Here is a 21,164-nt window from a genome sequence, read left to right on the forward strand (position 1 = left end):
GGAAGTGGTTGGCATTCGCTCACGCGCTTGAGGCCATCGTTTGAAATGACAGATTTGGCCTCAAAATTTTCTATAATGACTGCTGTGTCGAGTAATTATTTCTAGGGAAGCATCAAAAGTATAAGTAAGAATCTCTCGTGTTTAACATTTAGATTTAACCATACTTACAATTTCAATCAATTAATTATCTCATAAATATAATTAACCATTTAAACTTATATTTGTGTTACAAATTAAATTAGTTTTAAATCTGAATAATTGATTGCAAAAGAATAAGAATTAAGGGAATTAAATTTTAAAATGCACAAAAAGGTGAAACAATTCACATCACTCTATAATTTAATTTGTTTCTCTCTCTTTTCTTTTTTTATCATATGATAATTTAATTAATTTGTCAAATCATTAAAAAAAATATGGTAAAAATATAGTGTGAGGTTAGTCAAAATAAAAAACAATAATACAATATGCTTCTTGTTATAAAATATGCAGAAAAATAAATAGAGACAAGACACAAATTTTACATGGCTCGGCTATGCCTACTCCATAGGCATATAAGATAAAAAACTCCACTATCTTGGGAGGAATTACAAGATGATCTGAAACCGGCATTATACAAAATATCTATCTTTCTTTCTTTCTCTCATCTTATCTCATCATTTCTATTCGTCTACTCACTTCAAGTTTTTTGTGTGTATGTCAAAATGAGGGAGATGGAGCCTTTTTATAATGCAATAAGAATAGCATATAATTTATGGTGGTGGAAAACGAAGGGATGATAACCATTAATTTTTATACTTTTCATAACACTCCTCCTTAGATGTCACACATATATTAACTTTTTTCTATTAAAATATTTAAGATGTCTAATTCCGATGAGATGAACTAATTTCTTGAATGTTGTAGTAGGCAAAACTTTGGTGAACATATCTGCTAGATCATCACTTGATCAGATCTCTTGAACATCGATATCGCCATTCTTCTAGAGTTCATGTGTACAGAAAAAATTTGGAAATATATGTTTCGTTTTGTCGCCTTTTATGTATTCTCCTCTTAGTTGAGTTATACATACAACGTTGTCTTTATATAAAACTGTGCATATCACAATTTGCTTGGATTTGAGGAATCATTTATCTGAGTCACACGCATTCTCTACTAGTTTCATGGATAGCTAATATTTTAGAATGATTGAAAAATATTGTTGTAACCGTCTACTTCGTTGATTTCCAAGATATAGCAATTTTTCCGTAAAAAAATACATATCTAATTTGAGAATTAGCATTGTGAGGATCAAATAGATATCCAACATCTGCATATCCTACTAGTTGAGACTTTGAATCAAATGAGTACAATAGACTCAAATCATATGTATCTCTCAAATAGCGTAGAATGTGCTTAATTCCATTCCAATGTTGCCGAGTAGGAGAGTAGAGTTATATCTTGCTAGTAGATTTACAGCAAATGTAATGCTGGGTCTTTTACAATTGTCTAGATACATCAAAGAACCGATAGCACTTAAATATGGTACTTCAAGACTAAATAATTTCTTCCCCTCATTATGAGGTCGAAATTGATCCTTCTTAATATCAAGTGATAGCACTAACATTGGAGATCCCAAAGGATGAACTTTATCCATATAGAATTGTCTTGATATTTTTGGTATATTTAGATTGATGAACAAGAATTCCGCCATTTACATGTTTAATCTATAGGCCAAGACAATATTTTGTGTTAGCTTTGGTGCAATCCCAAAAGGAGGAGAATTGGTATTAAAAAATTTTATCTCCTAGGTCAATCCACCAACAACAGTATTACACAAGCCTAAGGTCAATCTAGTACATGTAAACTAAATCAATGTAAATATACAACAGAATTTAAATTGCAATAGAAACTTAACCAAGCATGCACAATAAAGCAGTAAAGGAGACGACACCCGGAAATGTTATAAAGGTTCGGCAAACTACCTACGTCCCCGCTTTGGCTAACAAGCATAAGGATTACCACTATAAGCTCACTTAACGGGAGGAGCAACACATATACAATCGGGTCAATTAGTACAGGGCTGACCTCAACCTTTACAACCAGGTCAATTAACATAGGGCTGACCTCAACCTACACAATCCTTCCGGGATGGATTACCGCCCCTCAGGTTACGCCTGGAATACAACAGATTTCTCAATAAAATTTGTGTATAATAAATGTGCTTCTCAACTAAGCAGATATGTACTACAATACACATAGTATAATCAATGCACTACCAAAAGATAGGATTTGATAAGTTTAGTGTAGTCTAAGTGTCTACTCTTAAATATTTATGCAAATATTGCAATCAGTGCGTAAAAGTGTAAATGATACGATCTTTGTATCAAATAATGATTTCAATCACAATGCAAAAACAAAAATCACAAGCACACTTCAAATATCTCAACAAATAACTTTTCTCAATATAAACCACAAGAGATATTCAAAAATGGTTTGTAAAAATTTATTTGATCTTTATATCAAGATGATAATATCAATCAAAAGGTATAGCAACAAATATCTTCAGCATGCTAACAAATATCTCAAAATATTTTTCTCAAGATAAATCACAAGAGATATTTGAAATTGGTTTGTAAAATAGTATTTATCTTCAAGCACACTTCAAATACCTTCAACAAATATTTTTCTCAAAATAAACCACCAAAGATATATGAAATCGATTTGTAAAATATTATTTCGCAACCAAAATATAATATGAACTTTTGAGTATTGCAATGAAAATGCAAAACTCATAAGCTCTAAGAAGTTTTCCTGCGGAAAGCTTATTTACAAAGTCCCCTATAAAAACTAGAAGCTTACTCTCAAACAAAAATTAATCTCAATCAAAACGAACAAGTGAGAGTTTAAGTTTGGTGAGATGAATACAAGAGCACTCTTATTAAGTGGTATTTGCAATATGGATGAGTAAGAATGAGAGTATATAAATTGAATATGAAAAATAGGCTTTTTGAGATTTAGAGGATATTTGCTAATTATTTTGCTAATCTCGTACTAATTTTTGCAAATGAAGGGTGTATATAGAGTTCCCAAAAATATAACCGTTCAGGACATGTAGGGTATTATTAGGATTGTTAAAAAACATTTTAACATAATTAATCTTGTTTAAAAATTTAATCGCGGTAAAAAATAATATCCAACCCGAGAGCACCGGTCAATCGGACGCGAGGTTTGGTTGACCAAGTGACCAAGTTCGGTCGACTGAGCAAAATTTGAACTGAAAGTTCGGTCGACTAAACTAGGGTTCCCAAAGGCAATTTTTCATTTTTGCGCGGTTCAGTCGACCGAGACACTTTGAACTATGAAATTCGGTCGACTAAGGCATTGGATTCTCCCATGTGTGGGTTCAGTCGACCAGGGCATTGCCCATTTAAATTTGGTTAGTCGACCGAGGAGTCAAAGATTGACTTTGGTGGGAGTTCGATCGACCGGGTAAAATGAACTGAGCCGTGTTCGTTCGACTGGGCAGTGGTCAAACAGTTGACCCAGTGACCGGTTCGGTCGGCCGACATAAATGTACTTCTGAAGTATGGTCGACCAAACATGCATTTTAAGTGCATTTCGGTTCTATTTCCTTATGTGATCACCCTATTCATATGATATTTATTTTTAATGTAATATGGGACTTTTTCATGCAAATTTGTGGGTCCTAAGCTCGATTTAAGGCATTTGAGAACTAACCCCAAAAAATCTTGCGTCGGTCGACCTTCCCTAAGGTCCATCTATGGTCTTGAACTTATCCATCCTACCATGCAGGTAAGGCATTAATTATTACAGACTATGTTCTTATGTTACTATTACAGACCCAAATAAAGGATTAAATTACAATATAGCATGAAATAATTTTTAGGGTCTTCAGGTTTTCACTTCATGTACCATGTGCGTGCACCATATGATACTTTCGATTGGTCTTGCACACAAACTCATCAACCATTAAATACCAGAGTATTTGTCATACTTAAAACGGGATATAACCAATAAAGCCAACATTTTGTCTTTCCTAAATCTTTCATCTCAAATTATTGTCATTAAATAATTAACAACTTTAGTGAGCTCTTCAGGAGTCCCAACTAAATTTAAATCATCAACATAAATAACAATTATAGCGAATCCAAATTCTGATCTTTTAATAAAAACGCATGGACAAATTAAATCATTTATGAATCTTTTTTCCACAAGGTACTCACTTAATCGATTGTACCACATGCTTCCAGATTGCTTTAATCCATATAAAGAACATTGGAGTTTAATTGAATATAAATTTATGGGTTTTGCTTTAGGCAATTTAAATCCTTTAAAGATTTTCATATAAAGTTCACTATCCAATGATCCACATAAGTATGTTGTTACTACGTCCTTAAGATACATGCCCAGTTGTTCAGTGACTGTTAGCCCAATTAATAATTTGAAATTGATTCCATCCATTAAGGGAGAATATGTAACGACCCGAATTTAAAATGGTCTTTAAATAATAAAAGAAAGGGAAATGGGAGCCGAAAACAGAAGGAAGCAGTCGACGACATTGAACTTTGGGAGGAAAAACAAAAAAAGGGAGATCAGCAGGACTTTGTCGACGAATACAGGGGATTCATCGACGAAGGCTTAAGAGAATTCGTCGACGAACACAAGGGACTCGTCGACGAGAAAATACCGAGAGGGGTTTTTGAGCCGACTAAATTTCGTCGACGAGGAGTGGATTTCATCAATGAAATTTGTAAAGGACTCGTCGACGAAGGACGGGCTCGTCGACGAAATCCTCTGTCTATAAATATGAAAAATCCGAATTTTTAAGCTTCTTTAAGAAGCTAACTCTCCCCTCTCTCTCCTCTTCGGTTCTCTCTCTTTCTTTTGTCGATTTCGGGCCAAATTTACGCCGAATCGACAATCCGAAGTCACCACGACGCTCCTAGGAAAGTTCTCTCCAAATCTTTTTAAGCGGATTGTTGGTGAAAGCTAGTTGAAAATCATCTCAGAGTTGAGGTAAGGCTTTTTAAGCCATATTTGGTCTTGCGCTAGTTATAAGAAATGTTATGCGCATGAAAATACAGAAGTTTAATACTGGGGGTTTTCAGTTTCAGGGTATTAGTCAAGGAATCCCTCAGGTGTTAGACTTAAATACTTTTGGGTAAAACCTTTCTACTCAATATTTGAGTTTTTGACAGTTGAGGAAAGTATTATATGCTTAGAAATACTGAATTTTAATACTGAGAATTTTCATTTTCAGGGTGTTGAGTTGGGAACCTTGCGGGTGTGGGGAAGATTTTCTTGGGGGCTTTGCAGGAATCAGGTAAGGGGATAAACTAAGCTAGTTTTGTTTTAAGAAAATGTATGTATATATATATATATATATATATATATATATATATATATATATATGTTTAGCATCTGATTTGCAGAAAATGTATATATATTTATATATATATTTTATATTTACAAAATATTGTGAAAATGATCGTATGATTGAATATGTGAAAATCCGTTTGTGTGGCATGAGTGTAAAATGTATCGAAAACTGTTTTCTGGGAATGAGATTATAACACGGGCTTTCATGATGGGAAAACCGGCGTACGGGCCGTGCTATGTGGATGAGATTTGCTAGCGTATGGGCTGAACTATGTGATTTGCCGACGTACGGGCCAAGCTATGTGATTTGCTAGCATACGGGCTGTGCTATGTGATTTGCCAGCATACGGGCTGAGCTATGATAAAATGTGCAATACCGGCGTGCGGTCCGATGATTTTCATGATAAATGTATATGAGCAAAATGATATGATTAATGTGAAAATAAATGATATGAGATATCCATGTATCACGATTTTAGTATATGTATATGATATTAGAACCTGGTTGGCTTGGTTTAGGCTAGCACTTGCACGGTACCGTTGCTATGTGTCCATGGTCTTTGTGATCATGATATCTGTGTTAACGCCACTATACGGAGTGGTGTGAGATTGGATGGTCGATGTGGTTATTTTCAAGAAGTGTGCTATTATCGCCCCTGGTGTATGGACCAGGTCTGGCAGACCCATCGGACCTACATACTAGACTATTGACTTACCAATGGTCGGCCAACCATTATCAGGTCCCGCCTTTGGGCCACACAACCCAGTCATATGGGGGTAATACATGACAACAGTCAACTAACCTATTAGGATTGTTTTATGTTATTATTATTATGATATGAGATGAGATATGCTTATGAAAATGCAGTATGTTCTTCCATGTTTTAATATATATATATATATATATATATATGTTTTCCCAGATTTTGATAAACAGTATGGAATATGTTATGTATGGTATATGTAGAGTACAGAATACTCATGTTGTCACACACTGGTATTAGTTTATTTCCCTTACTGAGAGGTGTCTCACCCTTAAACTTTACAAATTTTTCAAGAGTCCCAGATAGGAGAGCGGGAAAAGCCCCGCTGACATAGTGTGGTTTATCTGCCCTTTTTGAACGGTAAGTTTTTGGTAGGGATAGTATGGTTTTGTGGGAATTGTTCCTAAATTTCATTTTTGGGATGTATATATGGAAATACAGTGATTGTAGTAACTCTAGTACATTGTGATGTATGATATGATGGTATGTAAATGATTGTACATTTTCTGCTGCGTAGGCTTCTGCTGTATGTTCTGATGTATCCCTGGTACCCACGGGTCTAGGTGGATTGCGACCTACTAAGTTGGAATGTGAGATGTGTGGTATTGATTTTATGATGATATTATTATAAAAAAAAATTTATGTGGAAAATGAGCAGGTTGTGACAGAATATGTCTCCTCATAATCAATTTCAGATTTCTACGAGAAACCTTATGCCACATGCATTGCTTTATATCGAGTAATTTCATTATTTTCATTTCACTTGTGCACAAATAACCATCTGTATCTAACAAGTTAGACATCTTTGGGTGTCTGAACTACAGGTCCAAAAAATTATCCTTTTAATATAGAGTTTAATTCTGTTGTGATAGTCTTTTTCCATTGTGGCCAATCACTTCTATATCGACATTCATTAACAAATTTAGGTTCAAGATCCTCATTACTTCTAATAATGTCAGTAACTACTACATATGCAAATATATCGTTGACAACAACTTTATTTCTATCCCAAATTTAGCATATGTAATGAATTGAGACCTTATTATTATTTCCAGGTACCTGTCCATTTTCAATAGATGTCTCTACAGGAGACTCCTTTTCAAGAGGTTCCATAAGAGGGATTTCATTTTTAGGAGAAACATGTTTGTGAATGTCGAATGGATTATCCACCTCTGTAACCTCTTTTGGAGAGTTTACAGATTTCATTTTTCTCCTTTCAGGAGTTTTATCTTTATACCAACAAGCTTTCCACGCTTAACTTTCGGTTTAGGTTTATTAGTCGGTTGTTGTCCTTCAAGGACATCAATACGTGCTGGAATGTTTGCAGCATGTATATGAAATTTTAGTATGACCTTGGTATCTACAAAATATCTGGTAACTGATTTGCAACCCCTTTCAAATGTATAATCTTATGAATTTCAAGTTCACTTTGATTTGTGTGATAATCTAAATGAGACAAACTCATAGCTTTCTATGTGATTTCATGTTGTGCTTCAGGCATTGATTTTGTTTCCCCTAATGTAGGGAATACTGCTTCATCAAAATGACAATCTTGAAACCATGATTTAAACAAATCACCTAGTAAAGGTTCAAGATATCTAACAATAGAAGGGGAATCAAAACCAACATAGATATCTAGCTTACGTTGAGGACCCATTTTAGTTATTTGAGGAGGGGCAATAGGAACATATATTGCACAACCAAAAGTTCTTAAATAAGAGATATCAGGTTGTTGCCCATAAACTAATTACATAGATGAAAGTTTATTGTAAGCAGTTAACCTTATACGAACTAAACATGCAGCATGAAGAATAGCATGTCCCCAAATAGATAAAGGCAATTTTGTTCTCATAATCATAGGTATATCAATGAGTTGAAGTCTCTTAATAAAAGATTCAACTAAACCATTTTGTGTATACGTATGAACAGTGTAACGACTCGGAAAAATTTGAACTATTTAAAATAATAAAGGAAAAAGGGAAATAGAATAAAGGGAAACGAAATTTTAAAAGGGTAACAAGCAAGCACTCATCGATGAACTGGATTTTCTCATCGACGAGCAATCTTCTGAGCCTCGTCGTCGAGTATGCATGTCTCATCGATGAGGGTTTACCGAGAGAGGTTTTCGTATTTCTAAATTTCGTTAACGAGCTCCCGGTTTCGTCCACAAGCGGTGTTCTTGGGCCCATCGACGAGTCCAGATGTCTCACCGACGAGGTCACGTGGCAAGTTGCCTATACATTGACAAAAATCATAATTTCAACGAAGGAATTCATTTTTCCTTCTATTTCTCTCTCTAAAAACGGCCCCTCTGCATTCTCTCTTCAAATCCGGCCCGGATTTAGCCCGGTTCAATGATCAGAAGCTACCATGAGACTCCTGTGAAGATTCTCTGCAACATAGGTGGAGTAGAATTTCGATTTGAGAAGTTTGGGAAACATCCCAAAACTAGGGTAAGTGAGATATTTTAGGGTTTTATTATTATTTTTAAATATATGGAACCTAGGAAGTATTAAATAGGTGTTTTTTCTTAAATTTGAGTAAGTTGGGATTTTTGGAATATAGGGTCTTGTGTTTGTTTGATTTTAGGCAGAATCCCGAGGAGCAGGTAAGGGGAAATACTTTATAACAGATTTTTATTAATTTTAAACTGGTTAATTTTTGGGTATAAAATTCTATATATTTAAGTATAATTTTATGAACAGTGCAGGTACTTAAAATATTGTTTTTGATTATATATTATATTGGGAAAAATCGTGTGGCATGAAAACAACTTTGACAATCAAATGGTTGTGAATAATGCATAATTATGATTTATGGTGTGATTGTGAATACTATTTAGGCTACGAATTCTATTTGGATGAAAATACTGTCTGGTTATGTATACTGTGGTAGATGCGTAGATGTGTTTGAGTGGTTGGTTTGATATTAATTTGTGTTGTGGTTCATGTAAATTGCGATATAACATTGGCAGTGGTATGAGGAAGTCGTTATATCGTACCTGATATAACCATCATATAACGTTGCCAGTGGTATGAGGAGGTCATTATATGGGCATTTATATTAGGGGGTAAACATTGGCAGTGGTATGAGGAGTTTGTTTTACCTATTTACTGTGAACATGGTGGTTTGTGTTGTAATCTGTGTGATGATTAGTCCAGTGTGGACCATGTAATGTGTGGTTGATAGTCTTGTGTGGACATGTATATTGTATGTATGATAGTCCTGTGTGAACCAGTCCTGTGTGGACATGTATTTTATATGGATTAGAGTTATGAGTGGATGTTGTATTCTGTGTGAATATGGACCCTGTGTGTGTGAGAATATGGAATGTGTAAATCCTGTGTGGATTGATTGTGATATGTGTGTACATGTGGAACTTTGTGAAATGGTTATTATTGGTTGTGTGTGACTTTAATTACTTAAGTATTTATGGTAAAGTAGAATACTCCACTTGAGGGCATGCTGAGGAAGGTGAGTACTCTGGTAATTATTTGTGGATACTATAGTAGAGAAAAGCCACTTGTATGGGCGGGTGACCTTCCCTATTCTCGAAAACTTTACTTGGATACATAACCCGAGGGCTTACGGAGAAAGGTGAGTGCCCTGGTGTTAGCACTAGAGTAGAGGGAATCTACTTGTATGGGCGAGTAGACTTCCCTATTGTCGGGAATTATCAGTAAAAGAATAATTATGTATGTGTGTATGTGATTAGGTGACAGAAAAGTTGACAATGATGTGATTAAAGGTGCATTTTCTCTCAACTGCTTTCGATAGTGAAATACGATTGTATGGGTATTTTGTAATTATATTAAACACTTCAGCCACGCACTGTTGTAACTTATTTCTTCCTTACAGAGAGGTGTCTCACCTCGATGATTATTTAATCTTTTCAAGTCTTCTAGGTGATTGAGCTTAAAAAGCTAGGCAGGGTTTAGTTAGCGTGTGTGGATAAAAGAACAGGTTTATGTAATATTTTGTCACCACCCAAACCCAATAATGGGACCCGAGGGTGAATAAGTAACCTAATCCTATCCCTGTATCATACAAATCACCAATGACATAGTATAATGAATGAGGGTCCATCCCCGTGGGGTTCCCAGGCACCCTATACACATTCACATATAGCACGGAAATACAGTGAAAGATAAGTCTTTCTATACATGTACAATACCATACCAGAGTCTATACAAAGGAGTCTAACTCCACAAAAAACAACACAAATTCGAGTGGTAGTCAAAACCCCCAAAAGACCACCTAGCATAAGCTTAGGACTTACCCAGGTACTTCCCGAAGTACACCAACACTACGCTCCTACACCAGGTAGCTAGCTTCGGTTACCTGAAGAACCTGAAAAATATGTATGTACAGCAGGGGTGAGACACTTCTTAGTAAGGCAGATACAGGTTATATCGGTATGTGGCATTTGAGTATTATCATGACAGGAAAACATACACAGTTAAATGCAATTCTAGTACTTTCACAAAACAGTTTCAAAACAGTACATACACACGCACACACTTGCCAACGTGGCAAGCGATAAACACACGCCCTCGGATATAGAGCCGAACACCCTTTCAGTACTTGGAATAACTTGGAACCTAGTTCTTATTGCATTTCATCAAAACACAACCATGCATGTTCATATAAACAAACAAACCACGCCCATTTGGTAATCTATAAATCATTATTTTCCAAGCGTATACAGTTTAATAAAGTCAAGGCACGACCATCCCTAACATAGTATACCAAAGGTTTTCCAACAAAACCAAGGATTTCAGCACAGTACTCCTTTTTTTTCCCAAAAACTGTTACATGAAAAACCCATAATTTTACCTGTTAGATTTCTCCAAATGAGTAACCAAAACACACATAAAACCGTGAACTACAATTCTATTGAGTCTGATTTCAAAAATAACCGACATAAACTGAAACCCCCCATACCTTTTCCCAAATGACAAATCCCGAACTCAAAAGCCCTTAAACCGCGAGCCAAATTCCAAAACCTACAACCCACAGTACAAAACTCGCTCACAACTCTATTACCTACAAGACTACTGAATCAGAACTGAAAATCGAGTCTTACCTCTGTTTTGGGCCAAAACCCAAGAATGCCCGAAATGAAAATCCAATATGTAGAACTTGTAGAAAATCCTTCCCTGATCCTCGTGGTAACGTCGAATCTACGATTCCCGCTACATACGGTGAAGAAATCTAGAGAAATAGAGAGTAGGTTGAGTTTCTAGAGAGATAAAGGGAGAATTTGAGTTTTCTTAGCTAAGAAGTAATGAAAATATCTATTTATAACCCTTTGACCCAGCAACTCCTTGTCGACGAGACTCAGCACTTCGCCGCTGAGAACTACAAAGACTTCGTCGACAAACTCTGGCTTCATCGACGAAGCTTGCTTAATTACCAATTTACCCCTCTCTTAATTAATTAATTCCCTATATCACAGTTCGGGTTCTTACATATTTTGTGTTAAATTATTCTGGTTATGTAATATGGAGGATTCGGTTGTACCTTTTATGGATTTGCGTATGTATATATATAGAACTCTGGTATTTCGATTGAGGTTATTTAATTAATTCGTCTACGTGAATGGTATCAGAGACGCATGATTGGTCTCATAACACCCCGGGCCCCACGTGGCGGGCCCGGGGCGTTACGGGTTATATCAGAGTATAACGGTCTTATGGAATTTAGGAGGATTAATACCAGAGTATAGGTTTGAGTTGAATAAGGGTATGAATGGGTATATTAAGGTATTGACGAGAGTTTGAGTTTATTTCGTAGCCTGGAGGCAGAAATCTCTTGACAGACTTCTGTGATTTTCTGAATCAGTTGACGATTTCAGAAAACCACGGTAAATCCATTGACAGTGATGTTTCCAAGCATAGAAATTGAAATTTGGAATTTGAATTTGAAGGTTAAGATGATTGCGGATAATTGGATGTTGGATATTCAATTGAGGATTTGGATATTAAATTGGTTTTATATTTTATGATTATGTCAGACATATTAAGATGTAGATATTCTAAATTTGCCTCTGTTATATGTATATTTAGGGATGGATCCTAGAGGCAAAGGCGTGGATGAAGAAGGAAGAAGCGAGTTGGGAGCTTCCAGCGGGAAGGAGATTCACACTTCTCATTTGTTGCAAGGAATAGATCTATAGGTTAGGGAAAAGATGAGATGAGACTTCGTGGGATCAAGCTACCCACCAGTGCATCAGGGCTGTACAATTGATCAATTCACTCATCTGACATCTTTTGAGGGTGGCACTGACCCGATTAAGGCTGAGACTTAGATACAAGAGATGGAAAAGATACTCGCAGTGTTGAACTGCACTAACGAGCAGAAGGTTCTTTTCGCCCCCTCTAAACTGGCATGATAAGTTGAACGGCGGTGGCGTGCGAATGAAGCTGTTGGAGGAAGAGTGAGCGGTACCTATAGTGATGACCTGGGGTCATTTCAAGTAGGTCTTCTATGACCGATACTTTCCTGCCACCACCAGGAATGCGAAAGCGGAGGAATTTTTTAACTTGACTAAGGGGCGTCTCACTATTCAGCAGTATGCTATTAAATTTATGGAAATTTCTCACTTTGCACTTTCCATGGTTCCAGATGAATACCAAAAGGTGAGATGGTTTGAAAGGGGTCTGAATCAGAGGATTCACGAGCATATGGCATGTTTGCAGATTCGGGATTTCGTATAACTGGTGGAGAAAGCTACTGTTGCGAAGTTGAGTCTACAGAGAGGTGCAGAGACATCATAATGAAGGAAAAGACCTGTCTCTCCTCGCTCCCAAACAAATGTCAAACATGGGTTGTGGAGAGGAGACAGAGATGTTGCAAGTCAGTGGTCGAAAAAGAATGATTGGGGACAACAAGGTGATTCGTCACACCCCCACTGCCCTAGATGTAACTAGCGGCATTGGGGAGAATACCGGAGTAGGGGTGTTGTGTGCTATAGATGTGACAAATATGGTTATATAGCTCAGGAATGTCGAGAACCGTCAAACAATGCACCTGCTTCAAATTAGAATCAGAGGAACAACCCGGTGCCTCGCGGCGGCGGTGCACGAGCATGTGTTTATATATTGGGTACACCTAAGAAGGACAACACTAAAGGTGCAAGTAACATGTCTACGTTACCATAAGTATTAATTTTTTTTTTTTACTTTGCATGATTTGATGTTGCATATTTTTGAATTGATTGTAATATGTGAATATTATTAATTAGCTTTTTAGATGTGAAAATAGGTGATTAATGAATTTCGAGGACGAAATTCTTTTAAGGAGGGGAGGATGTAACGACCTGGAAAAATTTTAAATATGTAAAATAATAAGAAAAGAGGAAATAAAAGAAAGGGAAAAGAAATTTTAAAAGGGTAACAAGCAGGCACTCGTTGACAAACTGGATTTTCTCGTCGATGAGCAATCTTCTAAGCCTCATCGCCGAGTATGCATGTCTCGTCGATGAGGGTTTACCGAGAGAGGTTTTCACATTTCTAAATTTCATCAACGAGCTCCCGGTTTCGTCCACGAGCGGTGTTCTTGGGCTCGTCGACGAGTCCAGATATCTCTTTGACGAGGCCACATGGCAAGTTGCCTATAAATAGGCAAAAATTAGAATTTCAACGAATGAATTCATTTTTCCTTTTGTTTCTCTCTCTAAAAACAGCCCCTCTGCCTTCTCTCTTCAAATCTAGCCCAGATTTAGCCCAGTTCGACGATCGGAAGCTACCACGAGACTCCTAGGAAGATTCTCTACAACATAGGCGGAGGAGAATTTCAATTTGAGAAGTTTAGGAAACATCCCAAAACCAGGTAAGTGAGATATTTTAGGGTTTTATTATTATTTTGAAATATATGGAACCTAGGAAGTATTAAATGGGTGTTTTTCTAAGATTTGAGTAAGTGGGGATTTTAGGAATACATGATCTCGTGTTTATTCGATTTTAGGCAGAATCCCGAGGAGCGTGTAAGGGGAAATACTTTATAACATATTTTTATTAATTTTAAACTGTTTATTTTTGGGTATAAATTCTATATATTTAGGTATAATTTTCTAAACATTGTAGGTACTGAAATATTGTTTTTGATTATATATTATATTGGGAAAAACCATGTGGCATGAAAACAACTTTGACAATCAAATGGTTGTGAATACTGCAGAATTATGATTTATGGTGTGATTGTGAATACTGTTTGGGCTACGATTTCTGTTTGGATGAAAATACTGGTTCGTTGTGGATACTATCTGGTTGTGTTTACTATAGTGGATGCATGGATGTGTTTGAGTGGTTGGTTTGATATTGATTTGTATTGTAGTTCATGTAAATTGCGATATAGCGTTGGCAGTGGTATGAGGAGGTCGTTATATCGTACCTGATATAACCGTCATATAACGTTGGCAGTGGTATGAGGAGGTTGTTATATGTGCATTTATATTGGGGGGGGTAAACATTGGCAGCGGTATGAGGAGTTTGTTTTACCTATTTACCATGAATAGTGTAGTTTGTGTTGTAATCTGTGTAATGATTAGTCCTGTGTGGACCGTGTAACTTGTGTTGATAGTCCTATGTGGACCAATCATGTGTGGACATGTATGTTGTATGTATGATAGTCCTGTGTGGATCAGTCTTGTGTTGACATGTATTTTAGATGGATTAGAGTCTTGTGTGGACGTTATATTATGTGTGAATATGGACTTTGTGTGGGTGAGAATGTGGAATGTGTAAATCCTGTGTGGATTGATTGTGATATGTGTGTACATGTGAAACTTTGTGAAATGGTTATTATTGGTTGCGCGTGACTTTAATTACTTAAGTATTTATGGTAAAGTAGAACACTCCACCCGAGGGATTGCCGAGGAAGGCGAGTACTTTAATAATTATTTGTGGATACCAGAGTAGAAGAAAGTCACTTGTATAGGCGGGTGACCTTCCCTATTCTTGGAGACTTTACTTGGATACATAACCTAAGGGCTTACTGAGAAAGGTGAGTGCCTTGGTGTTAGCACTAGAGTAGAGGGAATCTACTTTTATAGGCAGGTAGACTTCCCTATTCTCGAGAATTATTAGTTAAAAAATAATTATGTATGTGTGTATGTGATTAGGTAACCGAGAAGTTGACAATGGTGTGATTAAGGGTGCATTTTCTCTTAGCTACTTTCGATAGTGAAATACGATTGTATGGGTATTTTGTAATTATATTAAATACTTCAGTCACACACTATTGTAACTTATTTCTTCCTTACCGAAAGGTGTCTTGCCCTGACGATTATTTAATCTTTTCAGGTCTTCTAGGTGATCGAGCTTAGAAAGCTCTAGGATGGGTTTAGTTGGTGTGTGTGGATAAAAGAACAAGTTTATGTAATATTTTGTGTTAAATTATTCTTGTTATGTAATATGGAGGATTCGGTTGTACCTTTTATGGATTTGCGTATGTATATATATTGAACTCTGGTATTTGGATTGAGGTCATTTAATTAATTCTTATGCGTGGATGGTATCAAAGACATATGATTGGTCTCATAACACCCTGGGCCCCACGTGGCGGGTCCAGGGTGTTACAAACAGGATGTTCAACATATATTCTAAGTAGCATGCTATAGTTATCAAAAGTTTGTGATGTAAATTCACCAGCATAATCCAAGCAAATTGTTTTAATTGGATAATCGAGAAAATGAGCTCGTAATCTAATAAGTTAAGAAATAAGTCTAGCAAATGCAATATTGCAAATAGAAAGTAAAGAAACATGTGACCATCTAGCAAATGCATCAATTAAGACCATGAAATATCTAAATAGTCTAGATGATGGATGTATTAGTCAGTATATATCACCATGAATTCTTTGTAAGAAACTAGGAGATTCAAGACTTACCTTTGAAATAGATGATTTGATAATTAATTTCCCTTAAAAGCAAGCAGTACACATGAAATCACTTGATGAAAGAATCTTTTAGTTCTTTAGTGGATGACCATGTGAATTCTCAATGATTTTCCCCATCATTACATCTCCAGGATGTCAAAGATGATCATGCCAAAGTGTAAATAACTTTGGGTCATTGTACTTGTGGTGCAAGACATTATATGATTCAACTTCTTTAATCTTTGTATAATACAATCCAGAAAATAAAGTTTGCAGTTTTTCTAAAATTTATTTCTACCCAGAAACAATAGAAGTAATATAAATGAATTTTTAACTACCTTCATTTGTAGTGTCAATGTGATATCCATTAAGGCATAAATATTTAAAGCTTAACAGATTTCTTTCGGATCTGCTAGAACATAAAGTTTCATCAATTTTCAATAAAGTACCATTAGATAACTTTATATTAGTTCTTTCAGAGCCTTCAATCAAATTTGTAGAACCAAATATTGTATTAACATTTGTTGAAGATATACTCAGTAATAGAAATATTTCCTACCTCGAAGAATTGTGTGTGTTGTAGCACTGTCAACTAAACAAACTTATTCCATAAACATCTTAGAATTGATCAAAACTTTAGGATAATCCACGTTTATACCTTAAAATATTACATCATTATTTTATTTTTTTTAATTTACAAGAAAACCAACAATGTGACGACCTGCTTAATTTCCACATATTTTTTTTTAATAGATCAATATCACAAATCCCAGATCAGCAGATCATAATCCGTCTGGACCCGTGGGTACCAGGGATACATCAGAACATATAGCAGAAGTCTAAGCAGCAGAAAACATACAATCATATACATTTTATCATACCATGCATCACATTACTATAAATACCAGAGTCACTATATCCACTATATTTCAACATATACATCCCAAAAACAAAATCTAGGGACATTTTCCACAAAATCCAACTGTCCCTACTAAAACTTACCCTTCAAAAAGGGCAAACAACAGCTCTAGATCAGTGGGGCTTTTTCCGCTCTCCTATCTGGGGTTCCTGAAATATTTATAAAATTCAGGGTGAGACACCTCTTAGTAAGGGAAATAAACTAATACTAGTGTGTGGCAACATGAGTATTTCGTGTTATACATATACCATACAGAACATATTCAGTAACTGTTTTGTCAAAAATGGGAAAACATATATATATCAAATCATGGCAGAACATACTACATTTTCATAAACATATCTCATCTCATATAATAATAATAACACAAAAACATTCCTGGTAGGTTAGTTGGCTGTTGTCATGTATTACCCCCACATAACTGGGTTGTGTGGCCCGAAGGCGGGACCTGACAATGGTTGGCCGACCACTGCCAAATCAAAAGTACAGTTTGTAAGTCTGATGGGTCTACCAGACTTGGTCCGTACACCAGGGGCGCTCACACACTTCCTAAAAACCACATCGACCATCCAATCTCACACCACTCTGTACAACGGCGTTAACACAAATATCATGATCACGAAGACCATGGACACATAGCAACGGTACCGTGCAAGTGCTAGCCTAGACCAAGCCAACCAGGTTCTGATATCATATAACATATACTGAAACCGTGATACATGGATATTTCATATCATTAATTATCAAATCAATAATATCATTTTGCATACATACATATATCATGAAAATCATCGGCCCGTACGCCGATAAATCATAGAACAGTCCGTACGTTGGCAAATTACATCCATAGCTCGGCCCGTACGCCGACAAATCATATCATAGCATAGTCCGTACGCTGGAAAATCACATCCATAGCAAGGCCCATACGCTGGCAAAATATATCCATAACTCAACCCGTACGCTGCCAAATCATACACATAACACGGCCCGTACGTCAGCAAAATATATAAAAATCTCGGCCCATACGCCAGTTTTTCATTATAAAAATCGATATATTAACACATTCCTAGAAAACAGTATTTCGTAATAATTTCTACTCATGCCACACTAACAGGTTTTTCATATATTTAACATATCATCACTTTCAACAGCATTTTCCCAAATATAAATCATATATAAATATATTTATTTTCCTAAAATTGAATGCTATAACAATTTACATATTTTTCATAAAATACTAGCTTAGTTTATCCCCTTACCTGGCTACTAAGAAAGCCCCCAAAATATTCTAGTCTAACACCCGTAGGATTATCTGACCAATACCCTAAAACTGAAAACTCCCAGTATTAAACTTCAGTATTTCTACGTGTATATCATTTCTTATAACTATCGCAAGACCAAATTTGGCTTAAAAAGTCTTACCTCAACTCAGGGATGATTTCCAACTTACTTTCACCAACGATCCGCTCTGGCGGATTTGGAGAGAACTTCCCCAGGAGGGTCGTGGTGGCTTCGGATTGTTGATTTGGCGTAAATTTAGCCCGAAATCGATGAAAGAGAGAGAGAAAACCGAAGGGGAGAGAGAGAGAGGAGATAGATTTCTTAATTTGGAAGTAAAAATCTAAATTTTTGATATTTATAGAGCTGGATTCATCAACAAGCCACGTCATTCGTCGACGAGTTCTTTAATAATTTCGTCGACGAAATCCACTCCTCGTCGAAAAAATTCAGTCTGCTAAACAACCTTTCTCAGTATTTCCTAGTCGACGAATCCTGTCTTCGTCGACAAATCCTCTTATACCTTCGTCGACGAATCCCCAGTATTCGTCAACGAAATCGACTTCCTCATTCTATTACTGTTTCCATTTCCCTTCCTCTTTATTATTTAAATCCCATTATTATTCGGGTTGTTACATTCTCCCCTCCTTATAAAATTTCATCCTCGAAATTTACTGTTCACGTAGCTCGTCATCCCTTAACAAGAAAAGGGTCTACTCATTTTATTACTTACACTCACTTATGGAGGATGAATACCGTGGTTACATTCCGAGTCCTATAAGATTACATATACAAAAGAAAACTTCTCCCAAAACTAAAATGCTACACTAATTAAACCATTACATGTACTTGCAAAAGAAATACTACCTAACTACTTACATTTTATCCAATCAAACTTCTTGGAATAAATGCGGATACTTTTGTCTCATTAGCTCCTCGGATTCCCAAGAAGCCTCTTCAATTGCGTGATTCCTCCACAAAACTTTTACCTAATAAATCTTCTTGTTACGTAATTCCTGTACTTTCCTGTCCAAAATCTCTACTGGTACCTCCTCATACACCAGTGAATCACTAAACTCCAATCATCATAACTGATGATATGAAAAGGATTTAGGACGTATTTCCTTAACATAGCAATATGGAATACATCGTGGATCGTGGATAACACAGGTGGTAAAGTTAGCCTGTAGGCTACCGGCCTCACTTTAACTAGAATCTCAAATGGACCGATAAAGTTAGGACTAAGTTTACCTTTCTTCCCAAATCGCATAACCCCTTTCATCGGAGCTATCTTCAAAAACACATGATTACCCACATCAAGTTCCAGATTCTTGCGGCAATTATCAGCATAACTTTTTTGTCGGCTCTAAGCTGCACTGATTTTGTCTCTGATAAGCCGAACCTTATCATGCGCTTGCTGCACAAGCTCCGGCCCCACTACTCGCCGCTCACCCACTTCATCCCAAAACAAAGGAGATCGACATCTCCTACCATATAGAGCCTCAAATGGTGTCATGCCAATGCTGGATTGATAACTATTATTATATACGAACTCTACTAGCGGCATCAACTGAGTCCAACTACTCCCAAAGTCCAATATAAATGCACGGAGCATATCCTCTAATGTCTGTATCATCCTCTTAGTCTGCCCATCTAACTGAGGATGGAATGTCATGTTGAAAGATAGTTGAGACCCTAAAGCTTCCTGTAAGCTTCTCCAGAACCGTGACATGAATCGCGGGTCTCGATCTGACACAATAGATATAGGCACCGCATGAGAACAAACTATTTGCTAGATGTAAATCTCTGCTAAACGACTGAGGGAATAGCTGATCTTGATAGGTATAAAGTGGGCGGTCTTAGTCAAACGGTCAACAATCACCCAGATGGCATTCTGGCCATGTAATGCGGTCGGCAGTCCTGACAAGAAGTTCATAGATATATGATCCCACTTCCACTCTAGGATAAATAATGACTGCAACTGCCCTGCCAGCCTCTGGTGCTCAACCTTTACCTGCTGGCACGTCAAACACTGGGCTACATACTCGGCGATCTCTCTCTTCATACCACTCCACCAGTACGACTCTCGCAGATCTCTATACATCTTTGTACTACCGAGATGGACTGTATACAAAGATCTGTGAGTCTCCTCTAAAATAGTCTTCCTAATCTCAGTATCGGCAGGAACACATAATCTAGAACGGAACCGCAAAGTTCCGTCATCTGCAATACTGAATTCCTCCTCCTGACCACTCTGTACTCTATCCATCACTTCTACTAATTCTGGGTCTTTCTTCTGAGCGGTTTTAATTCTTTCTTACAGAGTAGGCTGTACTACTAGGCTGGCAATACACACTGGAAGATCACTCTTTACCAACTCGATGCCGAGTCTCTCCAGATCCATCATAATCGGATACTGGATCTCCATAGCCGCCAACACTGGTTCCCTAGATTTCCTGCTCAACGCATCAGCTACCACGTTTGCTTTCCCTGGGTGATAATTGATGGTACAATCAAAATCCTTAATCAGCTCCAACCACCTTCTCTACCTCATATACAGTTCCTTCTGCATGAAGAAATACTTTAAGCTCTTGTGGTCAGAGAAAATCTCACACTGTTCACCGTACAGGTAATGCCTCCAAATTTTCACGTGTACCACTGCAGCCAATTCAATATCATGTGTAGGGTAGTTCTTTTCATATTCTTTCAACTGCCTGGACGCATACGCCACTACCCTACCATGCTGCATCAATACATAGCCAAGTCCCTTCAAATACGCATCACTGTAAATGACATACCCCTCACCCCCTGATAGGATAACCAATACTGGTGTTGTGACTAATCTTTGCTTCAATTCTTGAAAACTCTGCTCACAGTTGTCGTCCCACTCAAATCTAACATTATTCCTCATCAGTAGTGTCAAAGGTCCTGACAAAGCTGAGAAT

This window comes from Malania oleifera, chromosome 10 (assembly GCF_029873635.1).
Source record: "Malania oleifera isolate guangnan ecotype guangnan chromosome 10, ASM2987363v1, whole genome shotgun sequence".
NCBI classification, from domain to species: Eukaryota; Viridiplantae; Streptophyta; class Magnoliopsida; order Santalales; family Ximeniaceae; genus Malania; species Malania oleifera.